Here is a 19111-nt window from a genome sequence, read left to right as displayed (position 1 = left end):
CCCTGATTGTGCTGTGTATACCTGCATTTAATGTATTTTTCTCCATCACATCCCAGTCTGATCATCCTGCAGGTCTGTTGGTGTCAGATGAAAGGTAAGCTACATCAGCTGTAGCCTGGAGGTAAAAGCAGAGGTGACCAGAAAGTTCAAGGTGAGGAATGGGTTCTCTCGTCCCTAGACAGCTACAATCAAGGTGCCCTTGTGTAAAACACTACACCTGCATCACTCTGTGGTAGAAGTAGAAGACAGTAATAGTACTACAAAGCTGCTAATGTGAGCGAGAATAGCTGTGAAAGCAGCGTGCCTGCTTATTATTCCTCTGTGACTCTGGAGAGTTGTCTGTCTTAGCCTTAGAAATCTCCAAAACAACAACACAGGAGTTCTGCTTGTTACAATTAGCACAATTCCCCCACTGATGCCAGAGCCAACAATGCAAGTGAGACTAAATGAGGTAAAGAGGGTTTGGTTTAATTAATAGAGATTAGCCTACTTTTCTACAGACCAGAAGGAAGCCCAGAAACTCCCCACAATCCAGTTGGAGTAGTTTTCACTTGAGCTTTATTATTCCAGGAACCTCTGTGACATACTTCCAACGCGGGATGACATTTTCCTAGAGCATGAATTCATGACGTCACCGTCTAATCCGTCTTCATCCCATCCTATTCCTGTCAGGTGAACAGCATGGAGTAAAGGAGTGAGGGTGACCCACGCTTCTAAATAAAGATGCAGAAACCTTTGGCGAGACTTTATATAGACGTCACACATTGTTGTTTGTTAGGATTTTCTGTGAATATCTTACTCTGTTTCCAGGTCTGCGCAGCTTTCAGCACCTCAAAGAGGTGGCAGCACGGTGGCTCTTGTGATAATGTTATTTGGGGATTGGGATACTTTGATGAGAAACAGAAGCCAACAGATCAGATATGAAAAAGCAGCAGCAAGCTTTGAATAGTGTGAGTGATGAATATGTATAAAAAGAGCGCATGCATGCCCTTTAGTGCCCGTGTGTGGGTGTGAATGCACATGTGATGTGAGAGGGGATTAAAGTAGTCCTGACTCTAAAGTAGGCAGAGAGTCAGATGAGTTTAATACAACAAACAAAAGGAACATCCCTCACTGTAATACAGTCTCTGTATTCAACTATGGGAATTAAAACCTGTAAACCCAGACAGATTAATTGTCTTAAATAAGCTTATGGACATGGATAAGAAAAGCCAAAGACATCTTTACCACAGCGCTGCTCGTGATTTTCATTGTGTGTAGGCATGGGGAGGGAGAAAGTGGGTTAAGGGGAAAGAAAGATGAAGGCGGAGGGGCTGAAAAATTAAATGCAAAGCTGTTCGGTCTTTGGTGAGGGATTAGTCTGTAGTCCCTGCACACGCAGAAATGATCTGAGACGCAGTTTAAGTCCGAGACATCACACGAGAATTATTATAGGGATGAATAGATTGATGCACAAAGGTCTCTGATAAATTTGTGCTGGTGTCCGTGGGTAAGCGGAATGATTGCTGATCTGACATGTCCGACCTTGATCTCATCAGCTCACTAATGTGTCAGATGAACCTATAAAGGGATAATGGGAATTTTTCCTAGAATATGAATCATGCACTTACGTATAGTGATAGAAAGTGACGTCAGCAGCCTTTATATTCTACCAAATTAAAGTGTTGGTCTTTGTATGTGGGGGACCACATCCTAATTTGCCCCTCCACTCAACTCTTAAAGGGGCCTTCCAGTGATATTTCACAGGATAAGTGAAAACTTTGACCTGATGATGATGGCCCTGGATGAAAAGTTAAGGAATCACCAAAGTCATTAGGGCATCATGGATATCTGTACCAAATTTCATGACACAACATCACATAGTTGTTGAGCCATGCCGCTAGAATGGCAAAAGAAATGGTCAAAATCAAAGCAGCGGAAGAAATCCTGACTTTTAGTCCCTTGTCGGGATGTCACGAGGACCAATACTATGGTACCAAGTCGATGCCAAAATTCTGAAAACGTGACAATACTAGTTTTTCTACAGTACCACAGGTACCGCAGGAACACGCTCGAGACTAACAGTGTCCCAGCGTGCCGGGGACAATAGCAGATTCACCCGATTCGACTGTTACCAGGCCAATAAATATGTGTTATCAGTCACTATTAAGTATCATAGCTGTGGATCAGTAGGGGCTTACTACACCTACTATGTTGTAAAATTAAAAGTGAAACTTGTATAACTGAATGAAACGTTATGTTTTGAACACAAACAAAAATAATTCTTTAGGTTTAGGCAACTAAACTACAACTTCTTAGTTGTAGGCAAAAAAAAAAAACTTGGTTAAGTTTTGGGAAAAACGTTTTGTTTTGGCTTAAAATAACTACAAACACAAAGACAAACCTCAACCCCTTATGAGGAGTTTTACACTGTCTGTGCTACAGTGCATGACTTCCGCTTCTGCTCCTGTCATAATTACTACGGTTGCTAGAGGTCGCTGTCATGTTCTTTTAAAACCTTTCGGTGATCTCCCATGTGAATAGATGATAAAACCCACTAGTGGGTGTATTAGGCCCTTATTGACCCACATCCATGGTGCTTATAGTGACTAATAACGCCTATTAACACTGTGAACAACTTTATCCGTTTTGAAATCAGCAGGAGGAGAGCTAGTTAACGTTTGCTGTTAGCAGCACAGTCCTGTTTGGCTAAATAATGGAGCTAACAGGTAACGTACGGAGGTTGCATTGAGCTACAGTATGATGCATTCAAGCTCTATTCAGTAAAAAAAACAAGTATTAGGCGGGAAATTATAACGTTATCATGATCAAATGTAATCTTGTAAAATTTAATTTTTGGCAAGAAAGTTGAGGCGGATCATCAGGTATTAATAATAAATTTGAAAATGGTCATAAAGGAGAGTATGTTGAAGCACATGAGATTTATTGTTCAAATTGGGTATCGAGAATCGTAGAAATTCACCAGTATTGGTATCGACTACAAATTTCTGGTATCGTGACATCCCTACTCCCTTGAATGGGTCAAATGCTGGATGTTACATTTCCCATAATGCAATAGTATTTTCATTAGACTCTCCTGGTAAATGCCCACCTCCATGACCCCAGTTTGTAATGCAGGCACTCTGTTATAAATTTGTCTCGGAGCCCGATCCAAGATATAAAGATGTCATCAGGGTTATTACTATTTTCAGACTTGACAAAAGTCCTCCAGAGCCACAGAAGATATTACACAACCGTTTTCGCAGGTTGAGTAGTACCCTTCATGACCAGTAAACTGACCTTTATGTGTAAAAGATGGAGTACATATTGAATTTTCTCTAGTAAAGAGAGATAAAGTGAGGGTGCTGGGTCTCTGCTGATTGGGACAAGCTTGATGAGGTTTCTTTTTCCACATGGACTCCACCTTATTCCTCTCGCCTCTCTTAATTTCTCCGCACGTGACTGCCCCGAACAGACAAAATCGCTGACGATGTAGGAAAGTCAGCAGTTTGCTGCCAGTCTAAATTTGGCCAGCTCACGACTGTGCACTTTAAAATAACCCCCTCCTCTCCACTTCCCTCTACCCTAACACCCTAGAGACTGAAGCCCAAGCAAGGCAATTATAAATTTCCTCCCTTGTAATTTCTAAACGTCAAACAGGTAGAGCTGTCAGTCACACAAGTGTGTCCACAGATGTATGAACACACACACACACAGTCGCTGATTTTAATGCATCGTGGTGCCTGGTGTGCAGCCTACTTTCAGCTTGTCTGGAAGGATTGTTTCGGGCATGCATCATTACTGTACGCAGGTGTTGCTGCTTCTCTCTGCTGCCTTGCTAATTCACAGTCATTGCTTTCTCTAAAAGCTGGAGGAGACACTTTCACAACCACCATACATTGAGGAAGCAGGAAAAATAGATGCCCTTTTAACCATTTCCAATCCCACGCAAATGTAACTTATTCATGAAGCTGACTGAGTGCATTCTGTCTAAAAAAGTGTTTGGTTTGGGGCTTGGAAGGTGAAAATAGTGCAACTTACAAGAAAAAATCTTAAATATTTGATGACCCTGTCTTTGCAGGTTTTCCTCAGGTCTAATGAGTCCAGCAGCGATTCGCCACAATGCTCAGAGAGGTTCCTTGAGGACAGCATGAATCTTAATTTCAGATTAACTTGTCCAGAGGCTGAACGCTGGCATAACATTAGAATTATGTCTCTAAATGGTCCCAAGAACAGCTGTGTGTCAGAGAGAAAGGCCACATCCAGTTCCATGACGTAGTGTTATGTAACTCTGGGCCAGTGTTGGCACTGACGGTCTGCCGAGAAGGACAAGCCATTAAGCCGCTCGCCCCGTGAGCACAAGTTAACTGGGTCTAAATTTGACAGTTTAGGCTTAGCCAGGCGGCGATGCGCTGACAGGCTGACCGAAAGCGGTGTCTGAGGGATGACCAGAAACTCTATGTTTTACTCCAGCTCGCTCTGGCTTTCAGCCGCAGTGTGAAAGTGCACGCTGTGTGTTTGATGAACAGCAGGTGTGGAGGGCGAAGCGCAGCAGCCGTGAAGGTAACACGCGGCAGGATTTGGGTGTTTGGGCACCGAGGTCTGTTGGACGCAGCTAGTGAAACTATTATGTGACATGCTGATACCAGCAGCGTTTCCTCCCTAAGCTGCTACATTTCTGGCTGGTTTGGTGGGATTCCAGACTAAGCTCTCCTTGGTTGTGTCCTACCGAAAACACTCCAGTGCCTTCCAAGAGCAGCAGTCAATATAGTAACTAATAACAACTCAGACAGGTCTGAAAGATGGTTAAGTAACAATCAAAGCTTCTTCTGCATTCTCAAAGGCTAAGTCCCCATATTGGATTACTAATTGTACTTTATTTTTAATCAATCACTGTGTTTAGATTTATAATTTATTTTCTCATTCTGCAGTCGACAACTAATGAAATACATGTTTTAAATCGGTCAGCAGCGCTTTACGACCCTTCACACCTTTGGTCTACCCACGCAGATTACGACCTTGTAGTTAAGGCTTCATTCACACCAGATCAGGCGTTGCGGCGACTTGCCGAATGGTTGTGTGGCGGTGTAGGAGAGTCACATTAATGGCCCATTACTGCAACGATTAACATCTTTTGTTCCTTCATGGCTGGGTTGTATCGCTGGTTAATTCATTGGCCACCGCAGCGTGGCTTGCGTTTCACTAAATGTTGATTCTGTTTCTACTTTTCTACCGCTGCGTTTTGCTTCTTTCTTTCTTTTTCAGCACACCCTGAGGCCACCACAGCTGCAGCCAAATGCAATACCCCTAACCATAACCTGCGTTTTTGCCACAACGCCTCATCTGGTATGAATGCAGCCTAGGACATGGTTAAGTTTAGACCTCTGAAACATCCAGACATCAAGTGCTTGTGCACCAAAAAAACAAAAATGTGTGGAGGACCAAAATCTCTGTAAACTGACAAGAAATCAGAAATCCTGAACACTGTTGGGCTCTTGTACTCACTTTAATTTGGTTGCGACATTTCAGTCGATAGACCCTTATCAATTAAGACTCCCATCTCATCAAGTAAGGAATCGAACCCTAAAAGGGTAGATGATTTTTTTCGTTGTTTTTTTTACAATCCATCTTGAAAATAAACTTGTGACAACAGCAGATGCGTCTTTTTTATATAATAATGTGTTTGAGATGCATTTCTTAATTCTTATAATACATTTGAAGGCCGGTGATTGGGGTAGTTTTGGACTTTACATCGCTCTGGAGTTATTGGAAATGTTTGGATCACACGATTCGGAAACAATCCTATGCAAAATGGCGCCTTAACGCACGGGCTGGCAGTGAAAACGTTGCTTTTGAAAGGCTAGACAGCAACAAATATGGAATGAAGGAGAATATTTTGTTGCACAAAAAGACAGGAATTTTTTTAATGGTTATATCTATCTTTTTTTAAATAAATTTTGACTTTTGGGGGCCTTCTGGTAGCTCACCTGCCCCATGTACCAAGACTGAGTCCTTACCGCAGCGGCCCAGGGTTCGAATTCGACCCATGGCCCTTTGCTGCATGTCATCCCTTCTCTCTCTCCCCCTTTCACAACTGTCACTATAAAAAAAAGCCAAAAAAAACGTTTACAGATATTTACTCTGGAGTTATTGGAAATGTTTGGCTCACACGAGTTGGAAACAATCCTACGTAGCCACCACCGGAATCTAATTCTACAAATATAATAATATTAGATTAGCCTAATCTTTCTCTGCAGCTGTGCAGAAATACCGTGTTTAAATAGAATGAATAGAGATGCAAAAAAAAAGCTGTGCAGCGTTCGAACGTTGAATAAGGCTGGAGATATGCTTGCTTTTTAACCATGTGTTCGCTTATTGAATCTTGTATCTTCAGAACGGAGCGTTCATTTCTGAGGATGTACATATCCAAAACAGATGCAGGATAGCAAGGTAGCACCATGCGCATGCGAACACGTAGTTAAAAGCAAGTATATCTCCAACCTTGGAATTTGAATGTCAACTTTATGAATGTTGTTCAATCAAACCAATATCTGTCTTTGGTTCAAGTCAACAATCATTCACGTGACCACAATCTCATCATTACCCACGCTTGAATTTCCCAACCGAGTTCACAGTTAAAAAAAAAAGTCAGAAAAAATGAACAATTCAAATCCGTTTACTTCCTCATTGAATGTGAAGACAGCATTAAGCATCCAAAGGGGAAATTAAACGCATCCATTTTGCTGTGAAGTTGAGCTACTGAGCCTGTAGTAAGCAAACACCTGGACCTCCTCCAGAATCATTGATTAATTCTGCCGGAACATCTTGATCAGAAATCATTAACAGACCGTGGGCAAACATAAGCGTGATCCTCCCAACCGCAGTTTAGGACAGAAAGCGTGCGCTGATCAAGACACAAGTTAAAAGAAGAAAGGCAGAAAAAAACGAGAGAGTGGGAGACAGATGAGGGATGATTAGATGCTTCTTCTGTCCATTCACTACTTCAGAATAAGTCAAGTGTAGGCAGCAGGTGGGTTTGAGTCATCCATGAGGAGGTGTGTGTATTTGTGTGCGTGTGGGCAACGCAACACAAACTGCCTCTGACCTGATCAAATATCACACGTAATTGTTGGGAGGATCCAGAGAAACAGAACAAAGTGAATTGTGGCTTATCAGATTACCACAGGTCTCTCCACACCACCTCTGTGTGTTTGTGTTAAGTGTTTAAAGGAGCATGACACTGTTTCAATGAGACTGTTTCCAAATCTCTGGAGATCAATGTGTGTGTGTGTGTGTGTGTGTGTGTGAGCAGAATCAGAGAGTATTGACGCTGCTACTGGTGCTTTATGTTGTTGGCGTCACATAATAGCCCCCCAGCTAGACTTTGAATTAGGCTACTGAAGACCCCACCCTGTCTCAACACACACATACACACACACACACACCAGGGAGTTTACACACTGCTTCACACTTACATTCTTTAGGCCGCTATGGGATCAAAACTGTTTGCACAAGTGACTGCGCTTGCAAATATGCACGCACAAGCACACAAGAAATACACACACACACACACACACACACACAGAGCAGGCAGACCGAAATAAATGCATACATGCAAAACAGCCCAACAGAACAAGAATCCACGCGCTCTAGACAGTGATTAATGAGCTTTTGTTGTTGCTGTGTAACACCACATCTGCTGCCACGGGGACTTCAGCACGAGCCGGAAACAATATGGCCTACTTGGCCCATTATACAGTGGCCAGTCGAACTGAAACACACACACACACACACACACACGTCTGCCCTCATTATGCTGGTGGCAACCTCATTTTGTCCCAAACCACCCCCCTCCAACTAACACACACACACGACCCCTGCTAACACACACATATGCCCATTATACGTTTTGCATCCATCACCCCCCCTCAACACCAGAGCGACCCGCATCCCTAAGAACTCCCAGAATGCTTCATTCAGGGTTTCTATAAAGACTCCCTTCTGATTGTGACGTGCAGATGGTCAGCCCTACCAAACTGAAGGCCATAACATTTACCAAAACAATAATACAAGCCACTTTTCATGGTGCTTTTTTTTGCAAAGAACAGCAATAGTGTGCTTTAATAACAACTATAAAATAATAAAATCAACAGAGCAAAGAATTACAAAAGTCGCACAAAAACATTAAAGCATTGGTTGATCCAAAAACGAACTCTTCTTTGTAATCTGAGGAACTGAGGAACTGGTTTTCCAGTGTGTTTTATGATGGATCTTCTGGAGATACAATCACTTTTGGGTCATTCCCGTTGTGTAGCAACATTTCAGTTTCATGACTTTTGATCAAAAATGTATTTGTCATCTCTTTTTGCATTATATAAGAATAGTTTACATATATTAACTGTTTTGAAAACATATTAGCCAATCTCACACGCTTTAATAATAATCCTTATGTGTATACTGGTTTATATTGGTGTTAACAGGGTGGACAATTTGGAGCTAAGTTAGCCATAGATCTGTGAGTGATCCAGGTTTAGCTAGCTAACCTTCTACACATAAACACAACTTTTATAATTATATAAAATATAAAGTTGTTTTTTTTATTAGACCAACTTTCTTCATAATTTACCGGAACAGGGTGGAACATTAAGAGTGTGAAAAAAGAAGTCAACATCATGAAACATGGAAAAATTAAACATGAGTGAAAGTTAATGTTCACTGTGCTTAACTACTTTGAGTTCTCACCAAAAATATAAAATATCTGAATATCTGAAATGGTCTCAATGGAACTGCAACTAACTAACAGGGTGGAAAATTACTTCAGGGATGAAAATGATGAAAATGGTAAAAAATAACTGTAGTTCTTCCTAATATATATATAATCAGAGTGAGTTTAACATTCTCTACACATTAATTAAAGAATAATTTGCGTATTTTAAAATGTTATGGCTTATAGTTTTTGTAGAAGTTGATTACTTTGCACTGGTATAATCGAGCACATGTACCAAAAAAGAAAGGAAAAAAAGTTATTAAGCGTTATTCTTTGTTTATGTTATAAAGAAGACCTTAATCTATAATTTAAGCCATTTGTTATAAGAAAGAAAATTTGAGGAAGTAATTCATGGGGACAGAAATGTTGATGCATAACAAGAATGACCCTTTTAGCACTAGAGTTTTGTCTCTCCATGTCTTCTCCATGTTTCTCTGTCTTGCATCCCTGCAGCCCTCTTGATGTATAGAGCTGGCTCATGGTCAGATGTGCGTGGGTGGAAGTTTGCGTGACGTGCATGCGGCCAGGTCACCTTGTGTGTGTGGTGGGGTGTGTGCTGCATGTTTGTTGGGGTGGGGGGTAGTGGGGGGGGGGCAGCTTGGCATTTATGTGATGGCCTCTGTGGGGGTCACATCAGAAGGCAGAAGTTGAAGCCAAATGGCGAAACAAAGGCAAGGCGTGGCTGTGAGTTTTATGGAGCCTGGCGTGTGTGTGTGTGTGTGTGTGTGTGTGTGTCCATAGGGATAAAAGAGACACCCCGAGGACAATAGAGGTTGTGTGTAGCAGCTGACTATGGGGGAAATTATTCAAGAAAGAAATTAACATTTCACTCGACCACTTGGGACTCTGCCTATTAATCTTACATCGCTATCTTAAAACGATCTGCAACATTTCCTTTAAATTCATTCTGTTTCACCAATACAGACGGTTATATTTCAACAGGGATTCAACCTGGTTCATTTAAATCTGCTATTCAGAATTTTACCCTAAATGACCAATTGTTATTATTTTATTTTCTCAATTGATCAATTAATCGTCTGATCTATAAAATGACAGAAAATAATGAAACATGCCCATCATCACGATTTCAAAGAGGCCAACGTGTCACCTTCACCTCGCTGGTTTTATCCGACCAACGGTCCAAAACCCAAAGATATTCAGTTTTCTGTCATTTAAGACAAATAAAAGCAGTAAATCATTTGAGAAGTTGAAACTGGGTAACATTTAATATTTTTGTTTGAAAAATGACTTAATGATGAATTGATTATCAAAATAGCTGCCGGTTAATTTTCTGTCAATTGACTTATCGATTAATCTACCAATCGTGTCAGCTCTACATACAAGTGTAAATAGAAAAATTTACTCAAGTAAAGTCAAGTAGAACTACCTCTTTCAAAGTGTTATTATTATTCTATTTTTTTTCTTATTTTTTCTATTAACATGCAAACAATGTTGTAGCTTGTAGGGCTTATTTACACTATTTTATATGTTGGGTAATTCTGCGTCTTAATCTGCAAAGAAAGTAACTCCTGCAATCAGATAATTGTAATGCAATAAAAAGTATTTGTAGTTGAAGTTTAAAGTGACAAAAAAAAGGGAATTGAGTTGATAAAATCTTGGTGGTTAGCATTAGCAACATTAGCCACAATAGGTATACAGATAACAATGTATCCTCGTACAACGGTATATATTACGAAAAAGGATTCCTTATTTTTCGTGTGTTTTCTTAAAAATGTCCACGTGATGCACAGTCTTTTCAAAAAAAAACTTCACAGGAAACAACTTGGTTAAGTTTAGGCAACAAATCTTATTAAGTTTAGGAAAAGATTGTGGTTTGGATTAAAATATTACTGGAAGTGGCGTAACTTAAGTACAAAAGTTAAATTAATCAACATTGACGTTCTGGTTTCACACGGGACACGAACAGCGGTCTCCTGGGCAAACATTTGGTGTTTTTTTAACCCACATATCCACCGCGACCTCCTCCCCATGCAGCGTTTGGCGCTCTTGATAATTCCTGGTTTACAATTACGTGGATTACATAGGAATTACAGTACATTACTTTTCGTAGGTATAGCTACGAACGGTGTGCAAGAACAGCCTGAAAATAAACTTAATTGCTCAGCAGGAAAAATACAAGTGTCACTAATAACATGAATAGCAGCTGCCTTCCAGGTGAGCCAGCATCTTGCTATATTGTGTATTCTGGCTAACTGGGACACTTGATTGGACTGAGCCATTTGTAATGTCATCAGTTACACCTGAGCTTTTTGAAAAAAAGGTATATCACTGATGGACAAATATACAATAAAACCCAAAACATACAGTGTTTGAAACAAAGAGACCAGCAACAGCAAACACAGAGCGAAGAAGAATTCCCCCAGTACTTGTCTTGATTTCCTGAAAACACACGGCCTCGGGCCAAAACAGCCTCTGGCGAACGCCGATATCAAAATAGCGGTTGTTAAAATGTGAGAATCTCCACTGATTGTCTTCCCATGCATTATTTAAAGGAGGAAGGATCATTTAGAAGCTCTAATCACACGCGGTGCATCGGAGGGAGTTTTTCTGCACAAGTGTAGACTAAATCATAACTACGGGGTATGATGGCTCATTGACTTGTGTAATCACACGGTGACAGCGGGTGCTGAAAATGATCGATTTCCTCTTTTTCGCTGTGTAATGAGCGAGGTTTAAACATTACAGTGGGATAAGGCTATTCCCTGTCCGGCGCTGCCGCTGCGCCTTGTGCTTTGTTGTGCACGCCATTAACACACACAGGGAAAAAAAGGATATCTCATACACACATTCTCACCTCTAACATTTAACGACAAGAGAGAAGGAGTAGGGCTGTCTTCAGACTCAGATAATTAAACCAGAGGGAAATTATAACAACCCTCCTCCTCCCCCCCTCCTCTCTATTTCTTTTCTCTCACTTTCTGTCTTGTTCACTCCCACTCTTACGGCTTGTCAGCAAATCGGCCCTGGCTGCAGATGAAAATGGCAATCCAAAAAAAGGAGAGAGAGAAGAGGAGGAGGAGAGTACACACGCACGCCGGCCACAAAGCGGAGATGAAAATAATAATTTTCCATCTATTAACCTCCATCTGTGGTGTCTTTTTTTTGCTCAATAATTCAATCGCCGCTGTTGACGGGTGCTTTGCTGCGGCAGGTGCGAGGAGCATCATGCGGCAGACATCATTGGGCTAATTTATAGTTTTCATTTAGCGGCTTTATCACCCCATTATTGGCCATTACAAACACACGCACACACACAATCAGACAGACACCGGCACCCCTGAGAGGGTCCAAAAGGTGTAATAGTCGTTCTCCTCATAGCCTTTGTGTTGTGTGTCTCATTACTGTTTGCAACACAATCGGGCCCTTCTCACCTCCGCAGCAGGGCTCTTTGACTTGACTCACACTGTGCATGCATGTATATGTGTGTGTGTGTGTGGGTGTGTGTGGAGTTAATAGATGTGCAGAGAGCCGTGCGTAGGAGTGTAACTCCCGATGTGATTCATATCTGAGGCCTGGAATACTGTAGAATCACCAACACAAATCAGCTGTGATGAGACAGGGCCTATTACCCCAACACACACACACACACACACACACACACACACACTTTCAACATTTACTATACGGCACACACACACACACACAGCAAAAGGCCATTGTCCAGAGAGGAGAGAGAAAGGGTGGGTGACGGCGAATGGGAGGGGTGTTTCTATGGCGACCAGGGCGACAGAAGGAAGAGGGGGTCCGCCTCCTGACCTTCATTGAGGTGAACGACTATCACTAAGCCGAGGCAGGACGGGCCAGTCGGCACAATGCAGGAGACGAGAGAGCGACGGAGAGAGAGCGGTCAGCCGCCGTGTAAAAGACCATCGTGGCTGTGGGCCGTGTGAGCTTCAGCGGTTAGTCTGAGGCACTTAGCATTAGCATCAGAAAGACATTATGCTAATAGCATCAAAGGCTGCAGCCCCCGCCTTTGTGTTTCCCGGGCCGACCCAAGGGCGCGGGAGGATTTTACATTTCAACCGCCGTTCCAGCCCTGAACTCCCAAAGCATTTGCATGAAGATAAAATGAAAAATAGGGGAAAATGTGATGCATTACACAAAACGATGAAGCACGGCCCGAGCTTCTAAAAGGTCCACAGTCCGCAGGCACCGAGGGGAAAGGGTTCAAAAAACAAGCTAAACGCAGTACTCGCTACACGAGAGAGTCAAAGTGAATTCACAACCTTCTGCTTCTTGTGCTGCACATTCAAAATCCCACTGACATTTGTAGTAATGCAATTACTGAAAATACCAACTTACATTATAGTCTTGCTCAACAGTATATCATGGTTCACTTCATTTGTCTAGACAGTTCAGAGGCCTTTAATGAACACCATGTCCCCACAAGCCCTAGACCTTCGCAGATTAAACGTCACCCAGCGTGACAGTCAGTCAAGTGGCGAGCTGCTGCACCAACATGCTAACAAAAGGACAGAACAAGGACATAGCATAGGAAGCTAAAAAAGTTGTTACAGCTGGTCTAAATGACAGGGACGAGAATATTTCACCCCAAAAGCGCAAGTACACGAAAAAGTACCATGTGTAAAAACATACTCTGGAGTAAAATGGTAAACTGAGGCTCTCTACAGCAACCTGATCTCATGGGAAGGCGTATAAATAACCAGCCCGTTCTCATTCCCAGGGCGTTAAATACTGAGGCTTTGTCATATTTGTCGACATTCGGTACCGCCGCACAAGGCACGATGTGGCGCTGGGATTAAATGCAACCGGGCGTTCCATTAACTACAATGTAAACCCATCCGCGGCAACAGTAAATGCTTCGAGAAAGTGTGCGTGTGGTGATGTAGTTTAAAGAGCGAAGAGACACACACTGGGCAGGAGGGAGGGGAGGTGTATGGGTCCAACAAACACAGGGCTTTCATCCAGGGCACCGCTGTTTGTGTCCCATGCATCACATTACAATCAGCTGTTTGTTCATGTCCCGTTCAGTCTCCTCTTTACATGGCAGTTTTAAGCCCAACCATGTAGTTCTTTCCTAAACCTAACTATACTGGTTTTGTTGCCTAAACCTAAAGTGACGCCAAGGGTAACTATAGTGGTTATGATGCAGACAATAAAGTGACACCAAGGCCAAGGGGGCGGTATGTGACAAGTTGGGATGAGAACATGTTGAAATAACACAACATCTTAAGGACATTACGTCTGCCATAATAATGCATTTTAGGCTTTTCGAGGGTCATTTAACACCACGACGTTACCGTGAAACGGACACGGTTAGGTTTAAGCAACAAAACCATTTAGTTAGGTTTAGGAAAAATATCCTGGTTGGGCTTAAAATAAGTACGTAAACTAAGTAAGATACGGAAACAACGTAACAGAAGTACAGAAAACATGTCACAAACGTAACTTCAAAATAACTCAACCACACTTTGAGCAAACAAACATCAATCTTCTGGTTGAAAGTCCTGTGGTTGTTGGACCCATCCACCTCCCCTTCCCTCCCCCCTCTCCCCCACCCCCACGCACGACAACCTGTCTTTCTCCCTTTTTATTCTACGTCACTAGCTGTGAGCGTAGCATGTTCACAAGGATGCGTTTACATTGCAGTCAGCACAGACTACATGGCGTATAACTGACATGCCAAAAGCAAGAATGCCGTCGTTATTTCATGCAAAATGACTTACAATTCAATCATTCGCCAGTTGGTGAGACTGGGCTGTCTACAGAGTTAAGCACCTTTTTACAAAACAAGGCTGCATCAAATAAATGTATATGTAGATCAGACATAAACAAATAGTATTGTATTTATATGTATTATAAGAGGATAAGATCTCTCAGCTGACCAAAAACAAATGCTGGAAATTAAATGTATTTTTTTTTTTTTGTTAAATTGGAGTTTATTTAGCTGCATGCTAATTGTTTAATGCCTTTCTTTGACCTAAATATTGTTTTCAGGGAACTGAATTAACTATTTAGAGACTGCAAAGGCAACAGATCACCTGATACCACACCAAACGCTCCTCCACAATGTGATACCTGCAGGACAAAGACAGCGGCACGCTGCACTCGCGCCTTTGTTTTTGAAAAGCAATTTGTCGAGTGTCCCATTTACACCATGAAATTGGAGAATGGAGGGCTCTTCCAGCAGACAAAATGAAATATCACAGGATCTGACTATTACAGCATTTACTCCAGTCAGCGTGTTATATGAGCTCTGTCCTTCCTGCATTAAAGCACCCTTCAATCCTATGAGAATGACTAATAACAAAGAGGAAGAGAGTCCTCCTCCACATGAATCATGTCAATCAGCACACCACTGCTCTTCGGAGAATGCAGCAAAAGATGCCACAGAAGAAGAAAAAGCGATGGCCATTGAGAAGAAGGAAGAAGGACACTCAGGTAAAGGAAGAAGAGGAGGTGAATGGAGGGGAAAAAGAGGAGAGAGAAACTCAGTCACCTTGGATGAGTCATCCAACGCACCTCAGCACTTCATACTGAGACATATAGCACAATACACTCTCCCTCCTCTCCTCCTCCGGTTAGTCAAGCATCACGACACACACATCCTCCACACACACAGTCAGAGTGTCACCCTGTGACACAAATGTCACGGTGAGCAGACACAATCACAAACTGGATAAAAACAGTATTTAATTTGATTTCTCGTCCCTCCGAATTGGCTTGTTATTGGATTGAAAAGGGTGCCCTTGACCACCGCCGCCGTGGCTCGCTCTGCAGCGAGGATGTTCGTCATCCAGAGACAGAGGAGCGTGCTGGTCAAAGGGTAAAAATAGGCTGGAAATGAAAAGCAGAGGCATAGAGGTGGCTTGCGTTGAATGATGCTCAAGGTGCTCTGAGTAAAAAACGGGGATGTTTGCATCCTCACTGAAGGACTGTACTGTCTAATGGCGTCATACTCAAGAATCATAATCATCACAGGAGAAAAATGTGTGTTTTAACATGAGTGGGAGGGTGGGAAAATGAAATGTATTGATACTCCTTTTAGCCCGCAGATGCTTGTTAAATGGTGGTGTTCTCTCTGTTTTTAGGCCTGTTCAGGTCGACCACATTTTGGTTCGGGTCTAATTATCCGTGGGTCCCTTTTGAAACAGCTCTTTTGTTGTAAAATCATTTAAATGGACTGCATTTATATAGTGCTTTTATTCAAATCATTTACAAATACTTAGTAGATAATGGCACGGCATGAACATAGGAATGAAATGATGAACACAAAAGAAAGGTACCTGCACGCTGGAATCACACCTCTCTTAAGTTTGTTTTTTTTAGCAAACTGAACAAAGCTTTCTTTTGTATTCTCGCTGTATCTAGATCTACCACCTATCCCACTAAGGTCTTGTGGATGTGTGCACATAGAATAGTGTGTGCTAATAGCATATTTTGTGTGAATAGTTTGACATTTTGGGAAATATGCTTATCTGAAGAGTTAGACAAGAAGATTGATGCATGTTTTGTGTGGTAAATATGAAGCTGCAGCCAGTAAGCTTAGCACAAAAACTGGAAACAGAGGGTAAGAGCTAGCCTGACCCTGTCCAAAGGTTACAAATCTGCCTCTATATCAGCACCTATCGCAAAAAAAAACAAAAAAAGAGTTTATAGTGACTGTCACAACCTGGCTCAAGGCTGGACAAAGGAGGGGGAAACACACCAGCGCAACTTATTTTTTTGGCATATCCGGATTGTATCCAGATTGATTTTAGAAAGTCTGGACAGCAAAAAAACACATGAAATGTGATTTTTCCAAATCGGATCCAAACCACATTTGGAGGTGGTTTGAAATGGGATTACAATCAGATTTCTACTGATGTGTCTCAGTCCGAACGCCCAAATCGGATTTCAAAGTGTTGGAAGTGCTGAGCAGAATCTATGCTGCCACTTGCAGAGCGCTATGGAGGACAACATGGAGGAGAACAACAGTCCATGGACAGACGCCAAAATAAATTGTGTGCTGGCACTTTCACTCTGCTTTTACTTTTGGCTGCTCCCTCCTAACATTGCAATGTATAGAAGCCTCCATCGCTGAGTTTGTCTGGTGCAATGGAGAAGTGTTTCTGCACCGCGACTTGACAGCAAAGAGTAAAGAAGCAAAGAGGCAAAACTCTGGTGTTTTTTTTTACAACAGCCGCTGCCGCCATTTTGGACTGAAAACGCTTATTATATTTAGAATATTTTATTGTTCATCATGCGCAATTTCGGTAGAGTATGACCATAGAATAGAAATCATTTTATTTCACTTTTGATTGGTACTTTTTAGGTGGACGTTTTACTGGCGTCCGCTAGTCGCTTTCAGTCCAAAATGGCGGAAGTGTAGCTCTGCCGCTGGGCGCTGATGTTGCAATGGAACAAACAGTTGACTTTCACTTCTTGGCAATATATGTTTGTTTGGTGACAGTGCGATTGTTTCAAGGGCGATTGCTTCCGCATTGGAAAGCCGCGTCACCTGCGTACATAGTTAAAGGCCCCCAAGTCGTTACCACAGCAACCCATTCAGATAGGCTGGTGATGTCTGGACACAAAATTCCGATCTGATCACTTGCAAATAACAGTGTGGACAGTCTGTCTTAAAGATCTGATTTTAGAAACAAATCAGATTTGCCTGCAGTCTGAACCGTAACGTTGTGTGCCAGACGGCGCTAGTCTATTTGTTGGCCATGCACAGTGACTTCCTGGATTCGTATAACCCCTTGTAAAACCACATGTCAATTTTAAACAATGTTTTAGGCCTATAACTTGTTAATTAGTGAGCTTTAGAAGTGTTGGTAGCAGGATTTACCTTTGGACAAATCCAGGCTAGCTGTTTCCCCCTGTTTCCAGTCTTTGTGCTAACTGCTGGCTATAGCCTTACATTTATTACATTGGAGAATGGTATCAACCTTCTCATCTAACTCAAGATAATGAATAAGTGTATTTTCCAAAATGTCAAACTATTTCTTTAAAAAGCAATAATTAAAAGAGTACGATTTTAATATTCCACACAAATACAGTATGTTTAGGGTGTGGATTAACCAGATGTATTGCAATGGAAGAATCAATACATAAGCAACATCTAAAAAGCAGGTTGAGAAACAAATAACTGAATTCTTTGGATGTAAATATGGCGTCCGAGGCTCTCCTCCTCCCCCAATAAAAAGATGGAAACTGATTCCTCACTAAACCACGGCTGACTAAACGAGACGCGTGTTCGGAAATCCTCAGGGAAGAGTGACAGCGAGGGGAGAGGGCCGTCTGCATCACTCCGCTGCATAGATCACAAACCAATAACAGGGCTCATTTCCCTCCTCCTGTCCCAGAGGATCGGCCTCCAGGGTCAGAGGGAGGTGTCGCCGCGATTAAGCCCCCAGCAAGAGGAGGCGTGGTGGGCTGTAACCTTCCCGATGACGCAGCCCTGTCTCCCTGTCTGTTTCCACAGCATCTGTCCCTTATCGTATAGGCGGCAGACACACTTACACAGGCATGTCTATAGTTACAATGCAAGACGACACTTGAGCTGAGTGTCGTCATGTCCATGCAGGTCACGTCTGCAGGTGGCCCACTAACACATCTAAGCCACATTACAATTCTTTATTTTCTTTATGTTTGATTATACTGTATACTAAAATAGCATTAGCTTCAGCAGTAGTTAGTGATGATATTCTATAGTATTTATCAATGGTAGTATTAAGACCTTTTACTGAAGTAAAGGCAGCAATACTACAGTGTAAAAATACTTTGTTACAAGTAAAAATCCTGCATTCAAAGACTTAATTAAGTAAAAATACAAAATATTAGCATCAAAATATACTTAAAGTATCAAAATTAAAAGTACTCATTATGCAGAATGGTCCATTTTGGCATAATATATATTATATTATTGAATTATAATCAGTGACGCATGTGTTCATCACTTTAATGTTGGTAAAGGTACATTTAAGTACTTTATATACTGCTGGATAACTTAACCTGTGATAATGTATCATAATGTATTAGGTGATTTCTTTTCTTTTTTTCTTATTTTCTATTACTAATCTGAATATGCAAAGTAACTAGTTACTAAAGCTGTCAAATAAATGTAGTGGAGTAAAAAGTAAAATATTTGCTTTCAAAATGGAGTGGAGTAAAAGTATAAAGTAACATAAAATGTACTCAAGTATCTCATAATTGTACTTAAGTACAGTACTTGAGTAAAGTTACATTCCACCACTGGTATTTATAATAATTTTTCATCTCTGGAAATACTATTTTAGAGGAAACATGCACTTCAGAACATAAATACTTCCTTTTTACTGAAATAGTCAAGTACTATAACGACATTTCATATTGGCATAAAATATCAGCCTTCTCACT

The sequence above is a fragment of the Sebastes umbrosus genome, chromosome 15 (genome assembly GCF_015220745.1).
Source record: "Sebastes umbrosus isolate fSebUmb1 chromosome 15, fSebUmb1.pri, whole genome shotgun sequence".
In the NCBI taxonomy this organism is placed as follows: Eukaryota; Metazoa; Chordata; class Actinopteri; order Perciformes; family Sebastidae; genus Sebastes; species Sebastes umbrosus.
The sequence above is the reverse complement of the archived record's forward strand: the minus strand, read 5'-3'. Positions refer to the sequence as shown.